Source organism: Sceloporus undulatus, chromosome 3 (genome assembly GCF_019175285.1).
Source record: "Sceloporus undulatus isolate JIND9_A2432 ecotype Alabama chromosome 3, SceUnd_v1.1, whole genome shotgun sequence".
Taxonomy (NCBI): domain Eukaryota; kingdom Metazoa; phylum Chordata; class Lepidosauria; order Squamata; family Phrynosomatidae; genus Sceloporus; species Sceloporus undulatus.
The window spans coordinates 220,803,485-220,829,722 of NC_056524.1; the positions used below are offsets into that span (position 1 = coordinate 220,803,485).

A 26,238-nucleotide genomic window follows, 5' to 3' on the forward strand; every position below is an offset into this window, starting at 1 on the left:
GTGCCGGTCTGTAACCGGCCTTAGAGAGTACAGAGAGGCTGTATGGGAAGGCATGCCGTCAGACCTTTTTGAGTTCTGCTTGAGTTCTGCTTGAGCACACAATGAAACAATATGGAAATGTAAATGCTATTGCTATTGCAAAGCGCTGCAGATGGGAACAAAGCAGAGATGGACATGAGAAAGTGTGATTCTCATCAATTTTGGAATTACAGGTCAATTCTCTGTATATTTAGTGGCAAGTCCCAGTCATATTCATGTTTACATAGACATTTAAATACTTGATTTTTTAAAAACAATTATAAAGTATGAAAAGAATAGAATATTTAAATGACTTGAAATATGCTCTTATTACCAGTTACTGCTTGCAGATAACAGCTGGGTTTCTGCTGTCTTCATTCAGCTCTGAGGAGGGAAATCCCAGCTCATATCTCCAATAAGTCAGCAGATACAAGTACAATGCTGGAGGAAGAAGAGAGGCATCTGCTGAAGAGGCATATAGGCCAATGGGGAATCTCTGTAGGCCAAACCCAGCCTATGGACCAGAGGTGCCTGATTCCTGGTATAAATCTTAACTGTTGAGTGGAGACCATTGGCAATTGGGTAAGAGTCGTCTTGGTTGTAGGTTTTGTTTCCCAAGAAGGCACATCCCTGAAGCATTTCACTATCTTCTTGTTGCTATGCAAATTTTTTATTATTGTAGGATTTTACAGTTAAGGTGTAACTGCTGTTGATTTTATTTACTGCACACAATTTATAGACTGTTCAGTGTTGTGTTACCTTCACTAGAAGTATTTAAGCAGATGCTGTGAGCTATCAGTGAGAGATGCAGCAGTTGCATTTTCATTGTAGATCAGGTACTGAAAATTTTGTGGGGAATGGCTTGGACAGGATGACCTCCAAGATTGCTTCAAACATTTAAGATTCTAAAATCCTATAAATGTTTTACATTTTGTTTAAATGTTTGAACTGCCTTTATATTATTTATATGAAAAGGCAGCATAAAAATGAGTAAAGTAACTTCATAAATAAAAACAAAAACAAAACTACTTTGCTGAGTCTTGTGATGTTCTGTGCCTAAAGGCAGCAAGTGCCAAGGAAAACAGACTTTAGTAGGGAGAAGCAGTCCCACGTGAAACAGGTAAAACAGATACACAAGTAATCACTGTGCAGGTCTCCCTTCTGACTTCTAATCAGGGCTGACCTTGCTTAACTTCTGAAATCACACAGGATCTGGTTCCTTCGGGTATTTAGGCATTTTCACTCCAAGTTATTGCCCTAATATGAATGGCTATCATGGCTACTGTTGCACAATTAATATTACTATGTTTCTTTTAAAAATGCTTCAAAATCATAATAGTTCATAATTTACCTATCCAGGAGATGTTATGAAGAGAACTCCTGTTCCGTTTCTGGGTGTTGCCAAGTGAAGTTCTCCATTGGCAGTGGTGATTCAAATGTCAGTGAGGCAGTGAATCCACTATGGATTTTTGTATTAATTCTAAAGTAGCTGTTACTGAATGCTGTCTCCAAATTGGTTCAGCACCTCCTTTCCAGTTCAAACTAAAATTGGAGTGGATTTACTGTGCAGCTGGCTTATGGTTTATCAGCTGCCACATGACATATATAATTAGAAATGTCACCAAATTCTGACATCCCAGTAGATGAAATTTGGCAATGATAAATTGGTATTTCTGATATGAACCATGTCAGAACAGTTGTAGTTCTGGAACACGAATGGATAACATATAGCCCTCTGGATGTTTTGGAGAGTCTGGGGCTCCTGCCATCCATTACTACCCTATCTATCTATCTATTTATTTATTTCATTTCATTTATATGCCGCCTTGCTCCCCAAAGGGATCCAAGTATCATCATCATTATTATTATTATTATTATTATTATTATTATTATTATTATTATTATTAAACTTAATTTATGAAGCGCTGTAGATGTAGGTTATCCTAGCAGGATGATGGGATGATAGTATGATGATTACTACCCTACCTTACTAAGCTACCCTAGTAGGATGGTGGGGATTCACAACAAAAACTGGAGTATCACATGTCTGTCTTAAGGCTTCTGCAATATGGTAGCCTTTGCTATTATGTATACCATTGACATAATACTAAATACAATGACAACAATGAAGCAGGTTGTTGCAGAAGTGCTCTGTTGGTGCTACCATAACTGATATTGGTGTATTGGCAGCAGAATTCTGACCACAAAAATCTAAAACAAATTTTGGAAAAGGAGGTAAACATTCAGTATGTTTGGAAGGGGGGTAGGGAATGAAAAGGTGATTCTTTTCTACCCATTTCTGTATCCCTTTGTTTGCTTGACCTTATTATTTCATTGGAATACTTTGAGTCATCTCTTGTCTAGGGATGTAATTCTGTCTAGGAATGTAATTCTTTCTAACAGTGGAAAGAAAAAAAATATTCATTGCTTCTTTTGAGAAGCAATGAATTATTTTTTCTTTACATTGTGAGAAAGTCTTTGAAATCAACAGTTTTTTGAAGCCTGTTTGCAATTCAGGACGTATTCTGTACAAAATAAGCATGTTGTTACAGGAATCAGGAAGTAGTCTTTTCTGCAAAGAAATATTATTTTGGTGCAGAAAATGCTGTTCTCCCATGCAAATTTGCACTTTCTGCACAAGAAACATTTTTTTCTATGCAGGACATAATAGTACAGTTGGCTTTCCTGTGTGTGTGTGTGAGAGAGAGAGAGAGAGAGAGAGAGAGAGAGAGAGCAAACTTTGATTTTTGCCATTTTATCCAAGGGACACCATTTTACTATGCCATTGTATTTAATGTGATTTGAGCATCCATGGATTTAGGTAGCTATGGCAAGGTGGGTCCTCAAACCAAACTCCAGTGGATACCAAGAGCACACTATATTTCCTGGCCAGAACATGCTCTTTTATTTGTGAAAAACCGATGTGCGAATTTTATGTAGAATAGGTTCTAAACTGCAGGGATTCTTATCAGTGCAGGAGTCTTCTCATCAAGCTCCCCCAACACTCAAAAAACAAACATATTTTTGAGATTCCCCCCCCCCAAATATTTTTAAAATATTATTTTCATCCCTACTCTTGTACCCATACTAAGACCTTGGTGTGATTGGAGAATATGAAGAAAGGCATATATCAATTATAGCAAATCCCTATTGAACCCCTGGGGCACTGCTGCTCACAGTGGCAAAGTCCACTGAAAAGACCAGGAGAATAGCCAGCAAAAGGCATGGAATCTGCCTCAGTATTGTAAAATCTAACCAAAAGATTGTTAGCAGGTGTGGGGTTTCTATACCTCCTCCTCCCTTCAGTCTTCTGACTTGTTGCAGTTTGTTTTTCTGCTGTGCACATCAAGAATAGATGCTGCTGCAGCAGCCTATTGAAGCTAAGACCATGTTTGACCTTGGAAGGTAAGTGCATTAATCCACTGCACCAGGCAGTCCTTCCTTTCCTAATCCTCTTGCTGATGAAGGACAATATTATCATGTTGGCAAAGTCAATGGTAATGCCTTACGACAAGCTGCTTCCCTCCAGCATCCCCTGCATTATATTAACTTTATCTAGAGATTGCTGAACTGCTGGCAAAAGAAAGGAAATGGGGGAGGCTGGTTCTGCCTGACTTGTTAGGCAATGACCTTCTTTTAAAATATCCCTAGAGAATATTAAAGAGCTATGTGAGCAAAAGAGATCCATTTGCAAAAGCCAGTACCCCACTGCCCTCATTTTAATACTCAGTGTGTCTTTGCCTCAAATGCCTTGTCTGCTTTATGACTGGGGTATCCCAACATCTTGGCACGCTGTCACTATGCCAACCAACCAGCCAATCATGCCTCATTTGGTGTCACATTTTTTCTCATTTTAAGAAGTGCACTTTCTTAATTTTTAAATGACTTCAAATCTAACAATTGTGGGTGGTGAGACCTTTTGCTACAATACCTTAACTGTTCTGCAAACCCATTGTGAATAGCAGAAGCCTACAGACAGAAAACAGGGATGATTAAAGAAAGAAACAAAAAATAATGTTTCACATTAGCCTTAAACTAGAATCATTCAACCCAGCTTTTGGGTGGGGATTGTTATATAACTATCTAAACTTCAATATTCTGAAGGTTTCACATTCAGAGTCTGATATCTAATTCAATGACTCTGCAGTCAAATCAGCACAAATACACAAAGGCTAACTAATTCCCAATCCAGTACACTGTTCTTTTATTTACTTCCATATTTAAATATTTATCTACTAAATTTCCTCTTTGGAAAAGTGTGTCAGGGTGTGTTTATGTCCTGCCATTTGTAAGCACACCTTAAAGAAACAAGTGGCTGCATATTGTGGAAACCTGGTTCTCTTGCAATATAAATAACATATCCACAGAAGAATATAAGAACATAAGAATATTGGATCAGTCCAAAGGCCTATCTGGTGCAGCATTCTATTACCACAGGGCCAATGAGATACAGGACATGATTTTAATAACATCTTTTCCCTTGTTTTCCCCAGAAACTGCCATTATGAGGCAATACATAGGAACCATGACTAATATCTTCCTTGCCCTGCCACTATTTGGTATAACACAACTGGCTTAGGGAACTAGTGTGGCATAATGGTTTCAGTGTTGGACTATGACTCTGGAGATCGGGATTCATTTCCCAGCTTTGCCATGAAACCCACTGGATGACCTAGGCAAGTCATATTCTCTCAGCCTCAGGGGAAGGCAATGGCAAACCTCTTCTGAACAAATCTTGCCAAGAAAACCCCAAGATAGGTTTGCCTTAGAGTCACCATAAGTCAGAAATGATTTGAAGGAACACAACACACACACACACACACACACACACACACACACACACACACACAACTGCCTTAGGCAACAGGTACTGAGGAGTAGCAAAGGTAGACCCTTGGCCTGAGTCCTCTGCCTATTCCCCTCTGTTGATGGCTGTTATTGAGTTACCAGTATTCAATTGATAATCCAGATAGTTTCTCCATGTGGAATGCAGCATGGTCCAGGTGGAACTGTCCTTCACTTCTGGAATCAAAATGATTTGGTTCAGTCCTGGATGTTGTTTCCATTGCCCTCTTTCTCCCCCCACCCATACACACACACACTCAATTTTTTGCTTACTTTTGTCTTCTTTCAAAGAGTTTTCTGTAAAGATGCTCCAGCCAATGTGTTCTCTTTTCTTGTTATCTGTCCGCACCTTCTGACAACAATATTGCTCCAGCTCCCAGCTGTTCGTATGCATCACCATTGCTGTCACTCACCTCTAGAGATGTAGGATCCCCCTGCAGATCATCCATTAGGAGACACTTTAACAGTTTCAAAGTGAGTATGTCCTTTACCTGTGCTGATTGATTTGAAAGAAATGGCTTTTGTTTCTTTTCTTTTCTTGTTTTGTTTTGTTATTGACTGTGCACAAATAAAGCATTTTCTTCAAGATGATATTAGTTTGTTAGCATAGCCAACACAATGCTGACTTCAGCAGGTATGTATGTTTGTATGCATGTATATAACACAAACACAATTCTTTCATGTTGGTACAGAAGCCAAGAGCCATTTAGAGCAGCAGTCCCCATATTATCTCATTATATAAATTATCTCACCTTTGGTAACAATGGAAATTGAGGAAATTCACCCCGGAAGAAAAGAAAGCTCAACTTCCTTGATTCTTTGAGTTAAGAAAGGTTGAGAACAGAAATGGATTGAGAGGCAGCATAAGTCACCATCTAATAAAGCTTCATGTAAAATTCATGAGAAGTAGGCCTAGGACCACACAGGATCTCTCATACTCAGCACTATTTGGAAGAACCACAAAATGTGGTGGGAGGATAAAGAGAACCAAAGTATTTCTTACCTTTTAATATGACTGTGATCAATCACATCTCTAACTGACACTGACATCCACTTTTCAAGGTGAATTTAGAGCATCTTTCTGTTTCTGCTCTTTGACAACTTGCCCAACAACTTTCCCCAAGCTTCTGCCCTCATGGTTAATGATACTTCAACATCCAACATCCTGCCCCTTCACATGGAGGCATGGGGATTGTACTCTAACTTGTTTGGAGGCCAGAACACTAGGTTGAGAGAGGCTATTTTAGGCCACTAAAGACTGCCAAAATAAAGCTGCTTCGGGTCTCTTTGGAAGTATACTATTTAAATGATGCATGGGTCCGAAGAGTCCGGAGGTTGCGCCAAAGCCACACTCCATTCCTAAGCACTGGAGTGCAGCTTTGGTGCAGCATCTGGATTCTTAGGATGCATGCATCATTTAAACAGCATACCTCCAAAGAGACCCAAAGCAGCTTTATTCTGGCAGTCTGTAACAGGCCTAAGAAACCTTAAGCAAGTCACACTCTCTCAGCCTCGGAAGGAGGCAAAGGCAAACCCCCTCTGAACAAATCTTGTCCCTATTCCTCCCTGACCCCCCCCCCCAAACCCTCTCTGACTTGTCTTAGGGTCGCCATAGGCAGAAATGACTTGAATGCACACAAGTGCTCTTTGGTGACATTTATAGGTTGAGCAAGAATTTGAGAAATGTAAAAAATCTACCAATGTCTCATTTATGGCCAAGACAGACTATCCCATCAGGACAAGACATCCTATTGATGATTGTCAAGCTCTTACAGGATATCTGACTTCCAGTGTGAGAGTAAACACTTTGCTTTGTGCAATTTGTACACAGAGAGAGAGAAAAAAAAACCTTTAGATTTTTAGTTTTATGAAGCTAAGCAAGAAAAAAGTACAAATTGATTACTGAAAAAACTGGAGACAACCTATCCAAATGTTTCTACATTTAATAGTCTATGCAACAAGGTAAGAGTTGCTGCAGTTTTGCACTTTGTGCATTCACAGAAATGCTCTAAAATTGGTTTCACAAATGTACAATTTCTCCAGCACACACAATCTCACCATGTTGCAGTGAGGAAGAAAATGTTACCTTTCCTATTTAGTGCAGAGTATGAACCACATCACAATTTACATCCCCAATAAAGCTAAATGTGATATGGGAGGTACAGTGATATATTAGTGGAGAAAGACTTTGAAAGGTAATAGGAAGGTTTCTGATATTCATGCTTTTATGCATGACAGTGAAAGTTATGGCTGATATAAGCCTGGCTCCCAGGTGCTGTGTTTACACCAAAAAGTAAATTCATCTTCTCTTGCCTGAAAATATTTACCACTGAACAGTATCACTGCAATCTAAATATAAGTGGACAACTTGTCACCTTGTCCCACAACAAGGCAGTATCTGCAGTTCACTTATTTATTTTTAATTGCATTTCTACCAATGCAGTCATGCTAGCTGAAAGACAGAATAACTAGAGCTGCCTGCCATTGCCTTAACTCTACCACAGGTGAACCCAATATAGTGTTTACTCTTATTTCAGTTTCAAAAATCATCATGGATATGAAGAACATTTTCATTAGAGATTGACCAATTAGCCTATCTCTGAGCTATACCAGTTTCCTATATATTGAGTCATGACTGCATTCCATCCAACTTTCACTGTGGTAAGCATTAAAAAAATACCCCACAAACATTAAAATGTTAATTTCCCTTCATAAGCAATTTTCCTTTACTCATGTGTCCTGTAGACAATATCCTTTCCCTGTGTACAATTTTTTACCCAGAGTTTTTGACCTGAAAGCTGAATTTCAAAGTTCAAAAAAGTACACAGTGCAAAAAATAACTGTGAAAATCCAATCTATAGATTAATCTGGCAATGTAAATTAGGCTATTTCAATTAAAAACAAGGACCTAATGACATTCTATTCCATTTTGTCATTGTTTTTTCCATATGGTTGGTCTCTTGGCCCTACATGGCTTGGGTCCAGAATACTTGAGGGAATGCCTTCTTCAGTATTGTACATTAAGGTCCTCTGGGAAGAATTTATTACAGCCTAAAAGATCTAGGCTAACATCAGTTTCCCAGAGGGCTATTGTTGCTCCAAAATTATGGAAGGACCTGCTGGAGGAGACCCACCACATTTCCACTTTGACAGCTTTTAAGAAAGCACTCAAGACAAATCTCTTCCAGCAGGCCTTTACAGCTTAGTTACTCCTCCCCAGATATATAGATATAAATCTGGATACAAACCAGACATGAACATGATCACGATTATGAAAAATGCCTCCTTGTCTGCTTATTTTCCTCCAAATTCTAGTTGAATGTTTTTAATTTTTTACTGTTTTTAATGCTTTTATACTATGACTGTTTAATCCTGTTTTAGCATTGGGAATGGGGGGCAGGTATAGGGATTGTTTTCTTCTTGGATTTTATTGTAACTTTGATGTATTTTACTGTTGTAACCTGCCTGGATTCTCTGTGATAGGGCGGGCTAGAAATAAATCTTTATTATTTTTATTATTATTGGCGTGATTGGGCATTGTCTAATAACTGTGGAATTGTACAGACTGGCGAAAAGCTCCAGCCTGTAGGTGGAGTGAGGGCTGTTGCCAGGGTACCATGGTGACACACCTCTGGCACTGCATCCAAATCATGCAGCACGGTGGCTATGATGCCCCTTTGAGGGCACAAAAAGGAGCCAGGTTTTTTGGCTCCTTTTTGTGCTCTGCAGAGGCCAGATCGGTGCCACAGCATGGGGTTGCCATGGCACCAATCTGGCCAGTTAAAGGGGCAGCCCATGTATTGCCTGAAAGGGTAAACAACACTTTCCATAGACCAGAAGCAAGCGTCATGGCAAAAATATTTTGTAACTCTGTTGTGTGCGTTAACTTGCCAATAGAAGCCTCTCCATGAATATTTATAGTGTACTGTGATTTTAGTCCCCCCCCCACAGGTACACAAATACATATACACACACCCTGTAAAACAAGAAGACTGAGCACAAATAGGAAAAAAGAAGAAGCAAAAAAAAAACACCTCTGATACAGAATGAGAGCACTTTAATGGAGTGCTCTTGGCACAGGCCTGTCAATTTGCTGGTATCTATTTGTTAACCAAAACCATAGCAAAGCTAACAACCCAACCTCTCTGATTTTCTGAAAAGTAAATACTGTTTCCTACACACCCCCATGGCAGTGGCAAGACACAGCTGGATTCGCCAGGGAAGTGGCATGCTATTAATCATTTTCAGAATGGATTGTTCAACCTTACTGTTTTCGTCTGAGGAACAAGCTCAGCATGGAAGCATATACCTATCCATTTCTATCATGGGAATATTCCAGTAACTGGATCTTGATGGGTTGGTTTAATATCTCATAGGATCAGACTTAAGTGTCACAAGATCACTGTGAGGCTTACTGAACTCTGATGCTGCTATTTATTTATTTTAAAAAAATGAACTTGGGTTAAGAATACTGCCCCCTTTCCTGAAACTTTATTTCTCCCTACTGTCTAGCAGAGTGAATGGGAATACAAGAAGAGTGTCCTTGGGCTATATATGACCCATGGTCCACAAGTTGCCCTGATGTGTCATAAAATCATGATGTATTCCATGAAAAGTGCCCTTGCCCTTAAAATAGCAACAAGATCATCATGATTTCATGAGTCAATTTTGGTCCTGTGGAAACTGCAGTCATCAGGCTAGAACCTCAAAGCCACCTTCCACCATGAGCACATACTCAGGGTATGGTTGCTTTAACGTTTATTTTTAACAGAAGTCTCAGTGGATACTGTCGTTGGCTAGACTTTTAAAACTGGGAATTTAACTTGGAGAATACATTTAGAAAAGGAAGAAGGAGGAGTGAAGACAGGAGAAGGAACATCAACAAGCTAAGATATATGGATGACACCATACCACTAGCAGAAAACATCATAGACTTGGGACAAATACCAAGGGATGTTAAAGAACAATGTCAAATGCAGACTTACTGCTAAACATAAAGAAAACAAAAATAATGGATTTACATAAATTCAACCTAGATAATGAGGAAATCAAAATATTCAAATATTTCCCACACCTTGGATCAAACATTGATCAGAATGGAGACTGCACTCAAGAAATCAGAAGACTAGGAATGGGAAGGGCAGCCATGAAAGAACTAGTCAAGATCCTAATGTGTAAAGATATACAACTGAACATTAAAGTTAGTGTCATCCAAGCCATTTGCATTACCATGTGAAAATGTGAGAGTTGAACAGTGAAGAAAGCAGATAGAAAGAAAATCAACTCATTTGAGATGTGGTGCTGGAGAAGAGTGCTGGGGGTACTGCAGATGGCCAAAAAGACAAATTAGTTTTTGAACTTTCCCTAGAAGCCAAGATGACTAAATTGAGACTGTCATACTTTGACTACATCATAAGAAGGCATAACTCATTAGAAAAGTCAGTAATGCTAGGAAAGGTGGGAGTTCTTACCTCCAACCTATATCCTATAAACTGATAAGCCCTTTCCCACATCTATCTTAGGGCTGAGAGGAGCTCCACTTCTCAATGTGGGGGCTGGAAAAATGCTTACATCCAGTCTGCAACTGATTAAGATGGGGAAAAACAGAGCTTTCCCCACTCAATAGTTGGAAAGGGAAACTTTTCAGTGCTGGATAGGAAAAGTAACTCCTCCCTCAGATAATTTGCATTACTTAGCTAAGAAGATAGGGAAGGAGAGAAGGAAAAACAAAAACAAAACAAAGAGATATAAAATTGAGATTTTTTTTTCAACCAGACCCCTTGAGACCTCTGACTAAACCCTGATTTGGGGCTCTGCACACCTGAAGAAGGTCCCAAACAGCAAATTTTGCACACCAAAAATGGCTGCAATATCATTTCCGATTCTGATGAAGCCTACATGGTTTGGAGGGCTTAAAATAGGGTGGGCACAACATCTGTTCCTCTGCAGCCACCCATGCATAGTGCATGGCACTTAAACAATATCTTTGTGTTGAAATCTGGGAGGGGGGGGGGGAGATTTAAGATAGAACCCTCATCTACTACTGGTATGCTGCCTGTGGTGTGTTGGGTCTTAGGCCAAAAAATACTCCCACAACAACATGAGACCTACTAAGAGAAATGGGCACACGTCTTTGAATGTTCTTTAGAAAAAAATTGTTACCATATTTCCCCTCTCTTATCTGGTAGTAGTAGCACATGGCACCGCTTGCAGACATTAATCTGGCAACAGTTTCTCCATCCATGCTGTGGGTTGCACATTTTAAAAATTTGTCTACCATGCAACTACTAAAAGCAGAAGGGAAAAAATAGAAATATTATAGGGGAAAAAAATCTAGGGAAAAAAAATAGCAACCCTAGCCATGGCTGGTTGTGTTTAGAAGTTAATAAGAAGACAGAAGTGTGCTATGAAAGTTTAAAACCTAAACACAACACTTTGACTATTTAAATTATGTGTCTCTGTGTTTTGAAAACCTGTCTCCTAATATTTAAGGCTGTGGCTATCTTTTGAAGCTTCAAGGCTGCTGGCACCGTGTTTCTTCAGCAGGAGAAGAACTGACTACTGAGGCTGCTAACAGCAAAGAAAGAAACAATTTCAGCATTTAACAACCTCTGGATCAGTAAGCCATATATCTCCTGAGCCTGCTGTGCCCTGCCAGGATTTCATTCTGTCTCATTAGCTGGAATGTTCCATTTTTGGTAACCCCAGAGGTCACTTCTTTTGCACATTTCTTACTGCTTCATAGAGGAAGAGGTTTTCTTCCCCTAAGTAAGAAGCTGCAACTAGTCAGAGCTTTCTCTTTACCTCCTTGCTCACATTTTCATCTCCTCATGTGCTTGTGAAACTGACAGGTGGAAGCCACCAGTTCTGCTATGCTGTTAATGAGTGGGGCTGCTCCTTCCCAACTCCTTTATTCACTGTAGGCTGGGAAATACCCCCTGCAGTTATTAAAAACACTGTTAATCTTTCCAAGGTGTTTGTAATTGGTGTAGCTCACCCACTGGGCTTAGCAGAGGAAAGAAGGAAGGTACAAAGGTCTCTTTCTTTTTCAAAGTTAGATTTTAAATTTAGATCTCAGTAAGTTTTTTTTTTTTTCATCTGTGGAAGGTCAAGTCTACTGATTGTTCTTCCCTAAGAAGGAAGTGACTCATACGGGGAGAGCTTTGCAATGCTTTCTTGTTTTTCAGACCCTTAAGGTGTGCTGTAGAAGCAAAGCAGACTTATTCCATAGATGGCAGTTAATTCTTGTAAGAAAGAAATCCAGTGTGCCATTGCATTCTGTCCCTCTTGCTTGCCCAACTAAATACATTTATCCTAGCTCACTATGCACTACCCTCCACATCATGACAAATTACACAACAAATCATCAGCTAATGAAGGAAATACAGTGGCTTGATACTCTGCAGGAAAAAAACAACACAGCTCCGTCATCCTGCCCCTGTCCACTATTCTGGTGCTGAAAAATCCTCCTAATTATTGCCACTTACACAGTGAACACTAACAGTTTTATATTTGATATCCAGCATTTGATCACTGATGTTCAGTCTTTAGGAGTCATGTTTGGGAATCTTTTGATGGTTTATTAGCATTGTGTGGTTAGCTGCAATGGCTGACCTTGTTCATCAGCAATCAACCAATTAATGACTTGATTACTGATGAGGAATATTGGTCACAACAGCCAAGTGCATAGTGTTACTTTGTGGAGCCCCTGACCTCTTGCTTCCTCTTTCTTTTAATTACTTTTTCTGTGTGAGTGACTTTTGCTCAGGAGGACATGCTAACCATTAATTTTTGCTGACACGGCATGTGTGGAAGCATAATGCTATGCAGAAAAGATTAGAGCATGTTTTGCCTATGTGCCCTCTCTGCTTGGTGAAGAGCAGCATGAAGAGTCCAAGTTAGTAGTAGCATGCCATATAGTAAATACACTCTCAAAGCAGGCACCCTGTTCCCAAAAAAAGGGATCTAACATTCATTAAGAGAGGGAAATAGTTTGTAGCTGAAACCAAAACAGCGTGTCAGCATCAGTTACATTGCACTGTATAGAGAGTGCATCTATACTTCATAGAGACAGAAGTTTGATACCACTTGGTTATGGCTCCAGCCTATGGAATCCTAGGATTTGTAATATAAAGAAATATTTAGATGTCTCTGGTACACTCCCTGAACTATAGCTCCTTAAAAGAGCGGAGGCGGCACAGCAGCAGCGAGGGAGAGAGTGTTTGGTGAAATTACTGATATGGGCAACAAAAAACGCTTTAGAACAAGCCCTGATACAAACAAGCAGAACAAAGCTTCCAAAGAGCTTAAAATCGATGATTTACTTGTTAATGAGGAAACTGTGAGTATTCCATCTACATTGGCAAACTCAAACTTAAAAGAGCATTCTAAGTACCTCACTAAACTAGAAATCTCAGGAATTTATCGGATGGAGCCACTTAAAGTAGTATCAGGCGGGATACAGACCACCCAAAAGAGCAGTCTCCCATCACCCTCATTTGTTGCATGAGGGAGCCGCAGCGGACAAACCATGTGGCTCCCTATCGCAACAAAAAGAAGTTGCAAAAAGCGGCTTCTTTCTGCGGCACCATTATGATTCTGCAAGGCACCAATGGTGTACTTGCGGCGTCATGAAGGCGGTGAGATGTGAAGATGCTAGGCATCCATCACTTCAAAATGGTGGCACCCATGTGTATAGGGCGCCACCATTTTTACACCCTCATTACGTGTGAGGGGCAAGGCATGTCAGGAAGTGCCGCCCCTCGCGCATAATGACGGCGCCCTATAGGGACTATCTATACAGCACCTCAGACTGCTATAAATGTGTAGTTTAGTTAGATCCCAAGTGAAACAGCCACCCTACAGAAATCAACAGGGCTAGAAACAGAACTCATTGATCAAATATATTAAATTTATTTCAGTGGCTTCACTCTGACTATGTTTGTATATATGCAGCCTACTGCATTTCCCACTAGCTAAAACCCATTACCAACTGAAGATGTGGTGCTAACCCCAATGGTACAGGTCCAAAAACAAATAGTTATGATTTTGTTTTGTTCTGCAAAAGCTGTGAGAGAGAGAGGGGGGGAAGAGAGAGAGAGAGAAGGAAGATCTTACAGCTGTAATGGTGCTGTATACAACAGAGCCTGTATCATACAAGCTGCAGTTATCAGAAGCCCCTTTTTATTAAAATTCATTATAAGTTTGTTCCCTCCTGTTACTTTAGTCCTGTATACTCCTGCCTAAAAAGCATTCTATTTTCTGCAAATTTAATTATCCCAATGCTTTGAATTTTCCCCAGGCCATTTAGATAAGTGAAGTTATACTCTGTTACACAATTATCAATTTCTTCTTAAACACAATGCACCAAATTGCCTTCCCGAGCTTCAGTACAGGAAAGTCAGGATTAAATGAAAGGAAAATGTTAATCCTGATTTTATAGACCAAAGCTCAATAGCACCAAGGCAATAAATGCTATTGACCAAGAGAGGCTGACAGTATTTGTATCATTTCAGGTACATTATTGTCATGGACCCATGGATGTTAGAACAACTTTCTAAATTCTACAAGGAACATAGAGATAGAGATGTGGGCTCTATTCAGGCATTATTGATTGAGGATTAAGTAAACATGCAAGGAGAGGGGGCACATGAGTCTTGCCCCTCTCCATTCCCAGTTCTGTCATTCTACACATGGAGGGTGACATTCTGAAGGAAAAAAATAAATCCACTTCTATGTAGGGTCCCCTGGGAAATCAGGGTCTTGAATTACAGGGAGATTCTTCACAGATAGCTTTTCTTTGCAAACTCATGCTCTCCTCATGAAGACAGTGACAGAATGAGTTAGCAGAGTCCCTTTCCTTGTGTGTTAACTTAAATAATATTTGATAAGGCCATAGCTCTAAGCCCTATTTGGACATTTTGTTTTGCAACTAAAATGAACACAGGTAGAAGGGGAGTGTGCTAGTCCCAATTCCCTCTATCTTCATTCTCTATGTGTAGACACTGGAAACAAAGTGGAAATGTTTCCATGGGCAGGAGAACTATTTTCTTTTTATTTTCCCTTTCCCTGTGAGGAAACTGATGACTGAGAGAGTTAGGGTTAGCACACTCAATTTTTGTGGTTTTGCTTAAAGTGCATAGCACAATGCTTGAACTGTGCTATAGCTACAGACACAAAAATTAAAGACATGAAGCAGATTTGGTCATTCTGCCTATTCTTACTTTACCTTGTGGAATAGCTCAGTAATTCACAATCTGTGTCCTGCATATGTCCTATTTTTGGTCACTGTAGAAGTGGGGGGGGGGACTCAACACTTCCCCAAACTTTCTATACAGTCCTCCAGTATTTTTTCCATTAAAAAAACCTCTCAGGAAACCAGTTTTTCATTGTTGATTTGAATATTTTTCAATATTCTTTCCATCCTTACTAGAGGGTCACTCATTTTGTACCCTTTCCTTAACTGTTAATGCACCAAATGTTTGGATGTGCAATAGGAACTACCCCAACCTTCTTTACAGTTCCCCTGTCTCATAGTGTAGATTGCTGGAATGTCCATTCAGTAGAGAATGGGTGTGGTTGAAGAGCATCTGGCTATGTCTTGACAGGTGCCTGCATAATGAAGGAGTCTTCCCCAGGGATCTCCCAGGGTCCTCTGGATAATTATTGTGTATCTGACTATAGGAACATAGCTGGACACTCCTCCACCACACCATACTCTCCACTAGCCACTAAATGGCTGTGTTAAAAGGGTCCCAGCATGAGACAAGTGGGCACTGAGAGAAAGGTGAGCATGATCTCAGGTAGCTAGATCTGTATGCCTTTTCTACCAATGCAGGATCTTGGTCTTTTTGTTTTTTGTTTTTTCTTATCGTGCTAGGGGGAAAAAAGGCCATTCTGCTGGATTTTATCTAAATACCTCTCCCCCTCTCACCCACACATATACTCTAGACGAATGCTAGGTTCAAAGTATTTTGCTTCATATTAAATTGTAGCAAGAATGCCACACTGCCATTTGCAGTGGTAGCAAATAAGAACAAGAAACAATTGTACTACTGGTTTGTACTACTGGTTTGTACTACTGGTTTGTACTACTGGTTCTGCTAATGCTGTGCTCCACAGTCAAGAAACTGCATGGCATGATCTATCCTCTGGAGAAATATGGTTTAATGCTCCCTGCACAATCTGTTTCTTTTCCCACAGAAACAAACAAAGCCATTCATGCACTCCTGTAGAATTAAGTTTTGAATATAAGTCCCATGAAGAAATGAATAAGGTTTAGAGTCACACATTATGCTGCAGCTGCAGGCAACCTTGCACATTATAACAAGCACTGAAAAAGGATGAACCATTAATACATATCTCCTAGTTTTACACTGATATGCTTGAGGACAACACAGATGCCACATGTATGCAGCACAAAGATGCTGATGGGGGGGGGGGAGTTCAGGGTTGCACCAAATAGCCCCTTCCTACCTTGCATTCAAGTTGACCTTGAACAGATTTACCTTCACTTGTAGGCTCCATGCAGGAATGATGCTGAGTGCTTTTAGGGTAAGGAGTGGAGCCAGAAGACTCCTGTGTCTGAATCTTGGTGAAACCAGGCATGACAATAAATGCATGATATTATTTATCATGATGTTCAAGGGATTTCATCATCCCCCCCCATTAATAATAGAAACTGCAAAATGGAGGAGATGGAGAAAGTTCAGCTATGTGACATATGGGGGCACAAAGACCAAGACATTCATTCTATAACAGCCCCACACTAAACATCCCCAACCTACTTCCCACTTCCATTAGGAAACTTCCATTGATGCCAACAATACCATCACTTCAAAGGGCAGTTGCAGCTTTTCAAGGGTGGTGTTCTGACAAAATTTGGGGGAAGCTTATCCCACCCCCCTTTGCATGCACTGAAGTCCCAGTCCAACTCAATATTCTCCATAGCTATTGTTGAAAGGGGGAGAGGGAAATTGAATGCATGAGTGCATGTAACATTAGGTCTGTATTGATCCTGAGTGTGGACAAAGAAAACATCTGTACAAACCAATGCTTTCCCAGGAAAGAGACAGAAAGAACAACCCTGAGTTTTTTTATGCCCCAACCTTCACTAAGAAGATTATGGTCATATCAGGTCTACAGACCTCCTCATATAGACCCCTCGAGCCTCTGCTTTCCCTCTTCCTTTTGTCATTGTCTTCATGACCAATTTTGCTACCCAGAGTGCTTCCTGATTCTCCATTCCCAATTATGCAAATTGCTGATGCTTCCTTTTGACAGGTTTCATGTGCTATGGATATATGCTATCATAAGGAAACATTCCTTATGAGCAGTACCATAGGGAAATAGCATCACTAGCAGATTATGCAAGCAACAGATACACATAATAATCTTCAGAGAGGCAAGGAGGAGGTAGTGGAATTTTCAGAAAGAAAAAAGGTTGTCCATAAGATCAGAGAAATATTTGAGGTAAAATGATGGAAACACAATATCCAAATAATGTGGAGTCTGAAAATGATAAATATCAGCAGGAACTGGAAGGTTGCAGTGTGAAACTAGAGACATGGGCCTCGAGAGGAACTAAAATTCTAAGGAGAGTTGCAAAGCCATGACACCTGGCTGGATGAGTCAGGACCAGAGCTTGGGAAAGTTACATTTTTTAATTCCTAGTTTCAACAGTCCTTCAGTTGGTTCTTGCTGTTCTGAGACCTATTCTCTACGCTTTACACCTGTGCAGTGTTCTTGCACCTGGGATGAACATAGAAAATCTGCTTTGACAGCACATTTGGCCTTAGTATTACACTTGGCTGTCCTTTCTCACCTCCAAATGCATGCCTTTGCCAAGCCTTCATTTCCTAGAAATGTTCTTCTTCTAACTCTTGTCAGTTGTAAATGCAATTGCTATTCACTTCCCATCAGCTTCATCAATGCCAGAGAGGGAAAAGGGAGTGCAGTTTAGCATGTGGGATTGTACAGCAATGTTGTGAACAGGAAATAGATATTTAGCATGACAGACCACATCATTTTCAGCAGATAGTGTGTTGTGTGTGTGTATGTTTCTTTAAGTTGTCTGTCGACTTAGTGCAAGCCCATGAATTTCATAGGTTTTTTTTTAATGGCGAATAATACTCAGAGGTGATTTTGCCAGTTTCTTCTTCTGATATATAGCCTATAGCACCTAGTATTTTCTGATGGTCTCCCATTCAAGTACTAACCAAGGCCAAGCCTACTTAGTTTCCAAGAGCAAGTGGGATATGGTGCCTTTAGAGTATTTAGAATCTAGAGAGTATGTTACAAAGGGCCTATTCAAGGTGTTTTTGTTTCTGAATGAGTACCTTCTGACACAGAAGCCCTGATATTTGGAAGAATATTCAGTATTGAGCACAGCACATCCAAACATTTGATGCATTGATAGTTAAGGAAAGGGTGACAAATGAGTGGCCCTCTAGTAAGGATGAAAGAATTCAAAAATATTCAAATCAGTAATGAAAAACAAAACATATTTATTTTTGGTGCAAACCCCCCCAGTATTTTCTTTTTAAATTTTTTAAATTAAATTTTATTTTAAAAAATTGTACAAATAATATTCCATCAATACATCTCCAATCTCATAACCTTATACATCGAATAATAGAAGTCTTCTAAATACTGTTTCTCTTTAGCATTTCTGTACTTCCTGGTGAGCTGAAGTTTTACCACATTTACTTAATGTTTATTTTACTGAACTCTTAGCATTTTCATTACCACTATTGCTTTTTGAGCTTTCCAAACTTAACTTCCCCCGACACTTCCTACTATACCAACTACATCTACTTTTTCCTATTAAAAGACAAATTCTTTATCATCATAATTTCTTTATCATAGATCTTCATCTATTCTCAACATCCATATATACAATTAACTTTAACCTAATTATAAGTATAGCTTCAACTAATAAATTAGTACTATCCCTAAATCAGAGTATGATTAAGTTTCTGAAATCGTATACATTTTGTTGTCATTTTAGTTTTGCAGATAATCTTTCAAGACCTCCCATTCCTTATAGAAGCTTTCGAGTGGCTTGTCCTTCAATAAATATGTCAGCTTGTCAATTTCATATAGATCTAACATCTTCCATTTCCATTCTTAAATCCCTGGACACTCTTCTTTTTTCCAGTTTTTAGCAAATATAATTCTTGCAGTAGTCAGGGCGAATAACATAATCTTCTCGTATTTCTTATCCAGATTAAGATCTTCCATCATATTCAAGAGATATAATTTTGCAATCGGTCTTCCTTTAATTCCAAATATTTTCTTCATCTCTGTGTGGATACTTTTCCAAATATTTTTGGCTTTAGGGCAATTCCACCACATATGTAGATAGCTACCGACTTCTTCTTTACATTTCCAGCATGTGTTTTTATTTTGTTTAAACATTTTTGCCAACTTATACAGAGTAAGGTACCACCTATACATGGATTTGTATATATTTTCTTTTAGTTCAACACTTATAATTTGTTTAATTTTTACCTTCCAAAGTCTCTCCCATTGTTCTAATTGAATCACTTCATTTAAATCTTTCGCCCATTTTAACATAAATTCTTTAACAATTTCGGTTTCCAATTCATGTGTCAGTATTAATTTATATAATTTTGAAATTTGTTTCTGTGGTTGTCTTCTTATTTTTTTCCAATTGTGATTCTCCTTCTCCAATTCCACCTTCTCTCATATCAAGTAGAAATCTTTTCCTAATTTGTTTATAGGCAAACCAATTAATTATATACCCTGCCGACATTAAATCTTCTCATGATTTCATTATTATTTTCCCTTCTTCCTATATCGTAAAGTCTTCATAAGTCACCCATTCAATCTTTTTATACTCTTCCTTTCCAAACATAGCTTCATTAGTTGATGCTCACAAAGGTATTTTTGGGCATCATTTCTTCTTCTATTTTAGCCATACTCTCATCAAAGGTTTCCTGATTAGGTGATTCTTGAAATTATTATCATATTTGATTTTGTCATACAGCATGTATCCGTGCAATCCAAATTTCAATTCAAATTTTTCCAAATTTAAGTTTCTTTTATTTAAAACCAGTATTTTCTATGCAGAATGCAAAATGCAAAATGCAAAAAACAAAACAAAAAAACAGTTTTTGATGTTTTCAAAGAATAAGTCCTGAACTACAATTTTGTAGGATTATCTCACAAAGATTGAGAAAAATGGCAGAATTATTTGTTCAGTGCCTTGAGGACTGGACCACAAATCTGGAAAACAAGGTTTGATCCTTGCTTGACCATGGAAACTCAATGGAAGAATCTGACCAAATCACACTCTCCTAGCCTCAGAAGACTAAGACAAACCATTTCTGAACAAATCTTGCCAAGAAAACCCCATGATAGAGTTGTCTTAGGGTTGTCATATGTCAGAAATGACTTTAAGACATAAAACAACAAATGAAAATGAAATGAATATAATTTTATATCCCTGCCCTCTAGATGTTGTTACCACAGAAACAGTTTATTAACTAAGGAGTAATTTATTGGTATTAATTAAGGCATAAATTCACTAAAATTCAACCATACAGATTAACAGTTAGGCTAGATAATTGAATTTCTTCTGCAAGAAAAATCAAGGTTTCTTTGGATCATATAGAATCCACACACTAGGCTGAAAATCTACTGATTAAATCAGGGGCAGGAAATGCCTGTGATTCCCAAGAACCCAATATGATGGGCAGGTGAATCGTTCTTGATTACTTTTGGTCGTCAGTAACCGAAATTCCCTCTAGGTGACATGGAGGAAGTTCACCATGATTTTGTCCCCGCATTTTAGTCCTGGGGAGTCATTTTTCTAACAGGTGAACTGATAGTTGACTTCCATGGCCCCATCTCCACTCACAGATAAATCAGTATGCGATCCGAATTGATGGATCAATTCAACAGTGGAACGTGGTTCCCACTATATTTGTCCTGATCACATTTTTCCCCTCCAAAATAATCCACTTGTGGTTCACATTCAAGCATGACTCAATTCAAAATGAACTCGCTCCAGCCAAAGGGCAAATTTAAATCGATTCCAATCCACATGTGGTTCACATTTGTGCAGATTTGATTTATCAAAAAAGAAGTGAAAAAAATCAGGGTCAAAAAGACATGGGTTAAATGGGTCTAGCGCATGGCCTCCTTCTTGGAGTCGCTTCAGTGAATCAGATTATGTGGGAACCAGGGTCATTTGAACCGGTTCAAACCAATTCATGGTCCGGTTTAAAAGATAATGGGAGTGAGCATTTAAAAAATGGATGCTTCTGGGTCTAAAATGCACAGGGGTACTAAAACATGGCAAACCCCCCCCCCCCCCACACACACACACAGCCATAGAGAGTATTTGGCAAAATTTTGGAGTAAAGTGGTTTGTAGGAGGTATGCAGTGAGATGTGTGAATCTCCAACACCTTTAGGAGGGGCACGTGGTCTCCTAACCACCAACAGTTGCCCCCACCTTGTTTAAATGCTCCAAAATAAATATGTATGAGGAATATGTTTCATAATATGTGTAAGTATTTTCTTCGTCTACTTCTCCCATAAATGTAAGAAACATGTAAAGACTGCAGATGAGAAGGGTAACCATAGACAGAGAAATAACAAGCAGCATGAAGGAATCAAGAAGTACAGTACAACAAAAGGAATAAGTATGGTCGATGGGAAGAGGGGAAAATGTGAGAAGAAAACTCAGATGGAGAGAAAGGAATAATTACTAAAGCCATCAAAATAAGTCACCAAAAGCAAAAACAAACAAACATGGCTTCTTAACCCTCCCAAAAGTTTTAACTCACATATTCTTTTGGTATCAATATCTGTCCCTCTGTTCAGTTACTGTCTCTATGCAGCAAAGAGGATGGAAAGTGAAATTATGAGCCTTCACAGTCAAAGCCCCTTCTTCAAAACATAGTGATTTGAGAGCTTCTGGTAAAAGTGTCCACATATTAAGGTGAATTTGTCCATCACTTGCTTTCATAGAAACAAAACCTGAACAACACTCCACCATGCCTTTCTAAAGTCTGAACCATTGGTACTGATGCACATCTGATGCACATCCTCAATCCAGATCATATTGCTAACTGAAACTTTTCATGGAATACAAAAAGGTGGCACTCTTCTTGCTGCAGAAAGGGATTCTGTCTCACACAGATATTTTCTTAGGATGGGGCTAATGGGAGTAACCAAGTATTCTTTATAAAAACAGAAAAAGTGTTCAAATTTTTATCCCCCCCCCACTCCTCTTTTTTTGTCAGCTATTGATGTGATAACATCACCGATCAATCCATTTGTGGGTACAAGTGTAACAAAAAAAGTAGGTATGGATACAGAAAAAAAAAAATCAGTTGACTGTGGTTTCCCATTCTGAAACATCTGTTTGCACCTTGAACTGTTAACTCACAAAATGGATGCCAGGGAATTATTATCCTCATATTCTTGTTGCCTCTCCAGGTCACTCACAGCTAAACGTCTATCTTTAGGGAGCCTATTTTTTTCCTCGTTCTGGATATAACAATTCTCCTTGTTTTATTTAACCTGATCTTTTGAAAGAGAAGTGCTCATGAAGAGAGTCTGATTTAAGTGCTGCCTATTCTCTTTAGCCTCCGGTTCACCTCTTCTGCATGTAAACAAATCAGAGACTAACTACACCTTAAATATGAATGTGAGTGACTGAGCGCTGATGCCATTTAAAAAAACAACCAGAATGCAGTAGCTCAGTCTTAAGACAATGTGGATCTTTTCATTATGCACTGGAATAGGTTAGACCTTGAAGGAAACATTAGAGAAGAGGTATTTACAAGGGTAAAATAATAACCCTATGTAGTGGCTTTCTCTGATAGCATTCACAGTTCATTGTATTATTTCATTATATATATATTTTCCAAAGCTGTTTACACTTTAAAAATAAGAAAAGCAGTTCTCATTTATGGAATGCCTAAGGAAGTACTGAGTGTAAGGGGAATGTAAGATGTATGGAAGGTGATAGGATATTATGTTTGATATTTGGATTTTAGGCTCTACTTTTTTTGTACTGTTGGTGTATCATGTTTGTATGTGTATAATTCTTTTAAACGATAAAGATTAAAAATAACAAAAACAGCTTTGAGAGAGAATTAGAATGGCAAAGCAGTGATGTGCATTCATGTACACACAACTGCCTTCTAAACCCTTTCTTCTTCTGTCATTCTATCCTGTAATCACTCTTCCCTGCAAGTCCCTTTTCAATTTAGGAAATATGTTGTCCTATGAGAAAACAAAACAAAACAAAACAAAAACATGCTTGCAAACAAGCATTTGAGATTTTGCAAGAGAGGCATAATTGATGGGAAACTGTTGAGAATACCTTCTTCTATTCTAAATTACTGTCTTATTCCAATCAAGGATGGAGAAGGTGTAACCTTCCAAATGTTGTTCGATTGCAACTCCTATATTCATTCAATATGATAGCAAAAGATGATGGGAATTAGAATTCGCCATGTTCTTCAAATGTAATATATGGGCTCAGTTCAGGACTCACTTACATACATACGTGTAATGTGTAGCCAACTCCTCACCAGAACTTAGAATAATTCTCCTGATCACCTCACCACAAAATTCCTAAGCAAGTGTACAGCTTGCTGATATCAGGCATACAAGTGAGGTGGCAGGGGTGTAATAAATATCAACATATGTTCCTACCTACAGACAAATTATCTGTTCCTGACAGAACAAGAGCACTGTTCGGGAAGAATTTTGCCTTCCACAACTTCATTCCCAAACTGTGAGAATGAACAGACCCTCATTTATTTTGAGCCTATATGATATAGGAAACTTCCTATAATCATTAATGACAAGTCTACTTAAATTGCTTTGAGATCAACTTTTCCAACAAACTGGAAAAATGGTCCAGTGTCACAGAAATGTAGTATAGTTAATCGGAGGTTGTGGTGGTCCCCCCCCCCACACACAATTTTCAGAGGAAGATGGTTGTTAAAAGGGAGGGCTTGGAGGATGCCAACTGCCCAGTTTCACACTTGCATGACATGGTGCTAGTCACTGACCATTACTGCCTGACAGTTGCATTCCATGTTCCAAATAAAGCACACAGATCTCCAGCTCTTAAACTGGATTGCTCAAGTTTTATGTTGTCTAAAGGGGGGGGGGGGAGAAGTCCCCACTTCATAAAGGCCAAGTTTCTTGTAACGCTGCTCAATTTCCTTTTGGTCTCCACTCATCATTTCAACCTGGTTTGTGGAAAAAGGCACAGAAAATAAGAATATATCACATGGCATGAGTTGAATAGAATAGAAAGCCCCATCCAAGAGGTTTTCATGGCCCTTTGTATTCCCCTTTTCCTGTCTGCTCCTGTATTCCTGTGCAGGGGCATTGTGGATTAAGAAATTATCAAGTTTGTTATCCATAAATCAGTTAGTCACTCGTAATTAAATAGCTGCTGGTTCTCTTTCTCTTCTGACTCATCCTCATTCATCTTCCTGTGGATGCTCTTAGAAACACCCTACATTGGAAGCCAAGGTAATCTTAATAGGGAGACTTTTCTTCATTGTGAATGCCCCAACAGAGAACATCTTCATTTCAGGTCTCACAAGATTTCATTAAATGTTCAGGAATGTAGGGTATAAAAAAATTAAAAGGAATTCCACAGGCTAGGAATAGGATAGCAGGCAAAAAGTACCAAGAAATAAGGGTCTGTAGTAACTAAATCCATCCCCATTAGACATAGCTATTAATCTATTAGCCTTAGCTGAAGCATTACAGAAAACTATAACAGTAAACACAATGACTGCCACTCCAGTTTAGGGCTTCTCTTCAGTTGTATGACAGTCTCAATTTAGTCATCTTGGCTTTTAGGGAGAGTTCAGGCTTGATTTGCTGCGTGACCCACTGATTTGTCTTTTAAGCAATCCACAGTATCCACAGAACTCTTCTCCAGCACATCTCAGATAGGTTTATTCTCTTCCTGTATGCTTTCTTCATTGTTGAGCTTTCACATCCATACACAGAAATGAGAAATACAATGGCACATACAATCCTAACTTTAATATTCAATTATGCATCTCTATCCTTCAGGATCTTGACCAGTTCCTTCATAGCTGCCCTTCCAAGTCCTAGTCTTCTTTTGATTTCTTGACTACAGTCTCAATTCTGATTAATGATTGAGCCAAGATATGAACTACCGAATTTAAATGTCTTTGTCTGCTTTAAAGTTATATAAATAATTTGTGATCATTATTTTTGTTTCTTAATGTTTAGCTTTAAACCTGCCTTTTCACTTTCTTCCTTGATGTTCTTCAACAATCCTTCCAAGTCTTTGCTATTTTCTATTAGTACTATAATGTAATCTGCATATTTTAGTGTTGATGTTCCTTCCTCCAATTTTTACATTTCCTTCTTCAAAGTCTGATCCTGCTTTACATATGATGTTTTCAGTATACAAATTAAACAGGGTGCATCTGTTCAGCCTTGCCTGACCCCATTGCCCATTGGAAACCATTCTATCCTCACAGTAGCCTCTTCTCCTGAGTACAGATTATGTAACAGTAGAATCAGATGCTGTGGCACATTTTAAAAGAGAGATCCATGGATTTTCATGATCTATACAGTAATAGGCTTTGTTATAATATATGTAGTACATGCTGAAATAGATTTGAAAAAATCAAATTGTTTTCCTCCTGTGGATAAAATTATCTTAAGTGGAGTGCACTATGGGGGTTTGGGACTTACCTTATTTATGGGATGGCTGAGGTGTGTGCATATGTCCTGTCTTTTACAAGACACTCATGTTTTCTATGTTCTGCAGTCTTCCCAGTCTTCAGTTAAAGCCCAGGAGAAGACATGAAGTGTCTCACTGCATGAGGTTACAGCAATGGAGAGCAGAAGGAAAGAAAGAAGGAAGATAGAGCTCTTAGAAAAAATAATAAGCAATAACTACTTGGCTAAAATCACCCCCCTGGAAACATTTAAAAAGAGGCTTAAAACCTTCCTCTTCTGTCAAGCCTTCCTCTCTGGAAAATGAAGTTGTGCATTTTGATCCCATCGACTCTCTGCCTCACCCTATTGAATGACTGTTTTAGATTTGTATAGTGTATATTGTGTTACTGATTTTTTTTTCTATTTTTATGATGTGTTTGTAACTGATTTTAATTCTGTGTAAACTGCTTTGAGCTTATGGAAAAGCAGTATATAAATAAAATTTATTATTATTATTAAAATGAAGACACTAGAAAAATACTGAAGTATCCTGATAATGAGGCAGATTAATAAAAGAAGCCTTGTCCACAAGGAAAGGCGACAAAAATGGTGAAGGGTCTGGAAACCATGCCCTATGAGGAACGACTTAGGGAGCTGGGGATGTTTA

The 26,238-nt window shown here is 38.8% G+C and overlaps 1 long non-coding RNA gene across 1 annotated transcript; it reads left to right on the plus strand.

Annotated features, from left to right (window-relative positions):
- Positions 1 to 364: 364 nt before the first annotated feature.
- Positions 365 to 25,830, plus strand: LOC121926528. The gene is made up of 3 exons (XR_006103036.1): positions 365 to 600; positions 5,237 to 5,337; positions 25,681 to 25,830. It is a non-coding gene; the product is annotated as an uncharacterized LOC121926528 (long non-coding RNA).
- Positions 25,831 to 26,238: the final 408 nt, after the last annotated feature.